We start from the raw sequence: 5000 nt of genomic DNA, 5'->3' as shown, positions 1-5000 counted from the left end.
AAGCCTGAAGCTGTTTTAATACAAAGAAGTTAAATGCAAAAGAGATTTAATACTCAATTTCATAATTGTAAATTGAATTGATTGTTTGCAACTGTTCTAATACAAGGAAGTGAATTGCAAAAGAAACGTAATATTTAATTTGATAACATTGGTTAATCAAAATGATTGTTTGCAACCGTTTTCATACAGAGAAAAGGAAATACAAATTAGATTCAAAAATCAATTTTGTAATGGTTAATCGAAATGATATTTTGCAACCGTTTTAAAGCAAAAAAAGGGCCATACAAAATTGATTTTAATATCCTATCCCATTCTATCATGGTTATTTGAACAGGTTATTTGCCGGCATTTTGATACAAAATATGGAAATACAAAATAAATTTAATTTTCAACTTTAAAATGTTTAATTATATTGATTATTTGTGACCGTTTTAATACAAAGAAGTGAAATGAAATTTTAAATAATATTCCGTTTTATAATGGGCAATCGAAATGATTATTTGCAACTGTTTTAATACACGAAATTGAAATACAAAAGGGATGTAATACCCATTGTTATAATTGTCTATCGAAATGATTTTTCTCAATAAGCTAAATAGACACAAACCTATGGCCTTTGGAGAAATACGAATTAAGAGATTCAAAAATGTGGGGTTGGTTTTTGTTTTGTTTTTAGTTTTGGTTTTTGGGGGGGGCTTTCTTTGGTTTGGTTATAATTTTGTGGAGGAGTCATTGCAAGCCATTTTTCCAACACAATTAATCCGAATTAAGTCACTTGGTGGCATTATTGTGGCTTTGGAATTATGACGGGGATGTTGTTTATGCCAAAGTAATGCTAGCACGTAACCTGGTTTATTTTTGCTGGTAATTTAAAAATACTCTAAAATTACGTCAAATTTCTCTAAATTAGGTAGGGCCTACTGAGCAGGTAGAACTTTGTACCGGTAATTTTAAGGTAAATCTCGGGACTTGTCACAGGAATATGACTGAATGAAAAGTAGACACTGGGCGCTAGACCTACCGTAGATCTACGGGTATTCATTTTCATTACTGTGGTAACTGTTTGATGAGTGAGTGAATGAGTGAGTGAGTGAGTGATTCAGTGAGTGAGTGAGTGAGTGAGTGGTGAGTGAGTGAGTGAGTGCTGGAGGGAGTGAGTGAGTGAGCGAGCGAGCACTTTTTTGACGGAATTAACGGAAACCATAATTTGAACATCATAATAATGGCCATTCCAATGCTCTTTCCAGGAGTAGGCGGAGATCTTAACAGAAAGCAAACAGTCGCTGTGAATTGAGTCTGATCGACAAAGAAGGAGAAATGGATGAAGAACCAACGGCAGTGTGCTCTTTGTTACTTTCCTCTTACATAGGATGCTTGTAGATGAACTATAAACTCACTCTTTCTCTTGCTTTATTTCATTTCTAATTTTGATTCTGTGTTTGAAATTTTTTGGACCCATGGACGAATACAAATATAGAAGAGGCAATAATCCACAAAGGACGTCGTCCACCTTTGAGGACTGAATTTTTATTTTTAGCCAAATAAAGCACCTTATGATTTTTCTTACTTTTAGAATAAAACAGTTGGTTTTCATTTCTCAGAGTTTTGTCTTGATATTGTAAACTCATTTTGTCTTTTGTGTGTGTGTGGGTGTGTGTGTGTGTGTGTGTGTGTGTGTGTGTGTGTGTGTGTTTAAGGCGCTTGCAACTGCATATTAAGGTCATATGAGCTCTCGGGATTATCGGATCCCCATGGGATAATTAACGTGAACAACTTGCACAAGGGACCTCCGAGATTTTTCGCCCATATCCGAGAAGGCTAGGTGTAGATCTTAACTACCATGATTGATATCAGGGGTGTGGCTGAAAGACAGCAGTAAGAAGGAGCCAAGGAGTAGCAGTAGAAAGGCTGCAAAAAGGAACGGGTAAAGGAGGTAGGGGGTGGGGGCAGAAAGTGATGTTTCCAAATTAAACTCTCCCCCCCCCAAAAAAAAAATAACAACCCCATCCCGAAAACAACAACTCTTCTTTTCGTGATTCTGTGAGCAGATTTACCGGATTTCAGGGTCTGTACATGTCGGAGAGAAACAAAACTAATCAAAGCAAACACAAATGCTGCTTCACATAATGTCGTGCGCATAATGCAGACATAGGGGCGGCTTTGAACCTCCAGTGTAGGACTAGAAAGTAACCACGTCGCCTCAGTACTATTGACTTTGTCCACAGTGCCTCATGGTGCCGGGAGGGGCCAAGGTCAAATGACGTCATTTTTTAGTCTCTGGTCGAAATTGGGCAGTTAACGCAAAGATAGTACAAAACAAGATAGTTCACTCCTCTCTTTGAGCCAATTAAAAGAGCGTCCTCAAAATCTGGTGGCGCCCTCTCGAAAAAGCGCACTCTTCTTTGCGAACAGAGTCACCCTACTTGAGTGGAAAAAATCAAAGTGAAACTAACACGTTTTTGAATAAATTAGAATTTGAATTTCGGAAGAACGCCTTTTAAAAAAATGGTTACGCTGACAAAAAACCTCTTCCAGTGGAAGAAGCGACTGTTTTCTTCGTTTAATTTGATTTTAGAATGAGAGGCGAGAGGTCATTGAAATATTTTTTTAAACCCTAAAACTCCACATTGAACGAACCCGAATAGCTGATGAACACCATTGAACTGCGCACTCAAATGGGTGCTATTCCTATTCTTCTTCTGGAAAAATTAAAAAGATCTTCAAAACAAAGACTGCAGCGCCATCTGAAGCAATGAGCGGACTTACGCAGACACTTTTTTGACTGAATGAACCATCTTGTTTTGTACTATCTTTGGTTAACAAACGGATTCAAGTACATTTGTTCTTTATCTACTTTCCCAAATGGAGCTCTTTTGTCCCTGTCAGTCGCAAAACACGTTCAAAAACACTCGCATTAGCAAAAGTATGATCAACGCTTTAGGGAGCTCCCAAAACACCAACAACGAAAACCTGAACAGAAAACTCACGAAGCTGAACATTGGAACAATTACCAACGCTTATCCCACACATCTAAACGAAAATAGAAACCTAGGGGGGTGGTGCCACTGACAGAAGTGTCTTTAGGTCATTCCCCCCCCCCCCAAAAAAAAGGGGGGGGGGGCTGTAATATGTTCTTATGCTCAGAAGAATTGTAAATGGGCTGGTTCATCAAAGTCAGGCTCATAACTGTGCCTGAACTGCATACGGGAAACTGCTACTATTTCTCTCCTAATCTTTACTATCGTCATTTTTCCTCTACTGCCTTTGTTGTGTGTTTGTCACTCTCTTGTGACCCGCTATTTCCGGGGTGCCTTGATAGTCGATGCAGACTTTGTGCTCTTGAGGCTAGAGAAGTGAGCAGAGTAAGCCTGATTCCCCGTTTGGACCTCTCTGTTGACATCCGCCCCTTGGCGCTCATGTGACCTTAAACAGTGTCGAGTGCCGTAAAGTCTTACTAAAATAAGTAAATGCGGAGTGATGTCTATGGTGGAATTGTTTACAAGAACAGCACTTGCAACCCTCAACACGATCTCTACCCCACTCGCATCTATTCCTGGTGCCACTTTCACCAAGCGAAAGAATAGCAGCCAAGCATAAGATAAGATGTGGTAAAATTTCTGTGGACAATTATGGAAAAGCTGACCCATCCAGAATTTTTGAAAGGATGTGCGTCCATGCAGATACAAAATGCTAACGGGTGCTCCAACTCCCTTGGTTACGCGCCACACCAAGAGTCGATTCCCATCATTGTGGTCTACCGAAACGGCCTCAGCCCCCCCCTCTCCCCCCTCTCTCTCTCTATCTGTCTATCGAAACAGCAACAGCTCTCTCTCTCTCTCTCTCTCTCTCTCTATCTATCTATCTATCTATCTCTGTCTCTCTCTCTATCTCTGTCTGTCCGTCTGTATCTTTCGCTCCCTCCCTCTCTCTCTCTCTCTCTCTCTCTCTCTCTCTCTCTCTCTCTCTCTCTCTCTCTCTCTCTCTCTCTCTCTCTCTGTCTATCGAAACAGCAACAGCTGGCTTGGCATTTCACTGTGGTCCTTCAGGACAATTTTCAAAGATGAAAGCCTTGTACATTCCTGTTGGACGATATGACCACAGACACCAACCCTGGAGAACCGCTAACAAACTAAGATATGCCTTGACGGACGAGAAACACCTATCAAAATGGGGTCATAAAGAGCGAAAGAGACAACTTGACGCAAATTGCCGCAAATTATCGCAAATTTTACCCCCCCCCCCCCGAATACTTTCCTTCTTTTGAGCCGTTGTCGACTTCAAATTTCACTCCAGGCCCATGCAAGTCTGCCAGATTTGTTTCCCTTCGTTCTGAACTTCATTCGCAGTCCAGATCTGTATTCTAATCCTATTAATGCTACGAAAGACCCACATTTCCAGAGCCTCAATCTTGTTTCCTCATTAATTTCTGTACATTGTTTAAGTTTCCGAGGCATAAGGCCCGCTCGGAATGATGTATCAGTTCACCAGCCTTGGTTTCAGTTCCATTGTGATGTTTTTTTAAATATTCTTTTAATAAAAGAGCTTACGATTTTTCAAATAACCCCCAAAATGCCAATCTTTTTCAGTACGTCTGTTTCATCACGTAAGCAGCAATTGTCTATATGGATTCTGAATGTAAATTTCTGGGCAAACTTTTGCTAATTTGGCAATTTGGGGGGCAAGTGTTGGCATTCTGGGGGTAAATTTTGGCAAATTTTAAGGTTGCAATGTGCAAATTTCCGCGGGGACAGCAAAACTTCCGCTCTATTTACATTGATGCCACCACATTAATTTGTAAGCTTAGTTTCTTCTTCTTAACGAACTTCCAAATTTCCCCCGCATCATGCCTGTAGTACACTTTAGAGACAAATATAGTTCTGAGGCGACGTGCTATTGGTATTGGTTGAAACTATGGTCTCGTTTGAAACACAGTAATGATGATGTAGATTTCTCGACCCTGAAGAGGAAATCCGAAAAGGTGGGGGAAACAAAAGGGGGGG

At 40.4% G+C, this 5000-nt stretch overlaps 1 protein-coding gene across 1 annotated transcript in view; it reads left to right on the top strand.

The window, feature by feature from the left end:
* The window catches only part of LOC106011862, a 10327-nt gene extending 8730 nt beyond the window's left edge, over positions 1-1597 (top strand). Inside the window, exon 10 of the mRNA XM_013082963.2 lies at positions 1248-1597. The gene's annotated coding sequence lies outside the window, so the exon portion shown is untranslated. The remainder of the gene's footprint in view (positions 1-1247) is intronic.
* Positions 1598-5000: the final 3403 nt, after the last annotated feature.

Source organism: Aplysia californica, unplaced genomic scaffold, assembly GCF_000002075.1.
Source record: "Aplysia californica isolate F4 #8 unplaced genomic scaffold, AplCal3.0 scaffold00202, whole genome shotgun sequence".
NCBI lineage: Eukaryota > Metazoa > Mollusca > Gastropoda > Aplysiida > Aplysiidae > Aplysia > Aplysia californica.
The sequence above is the reverse complement of the archived record's forward strand: the minus strand, read 5'-3'. Positions and strand labels throughout refer to the sequence as shown.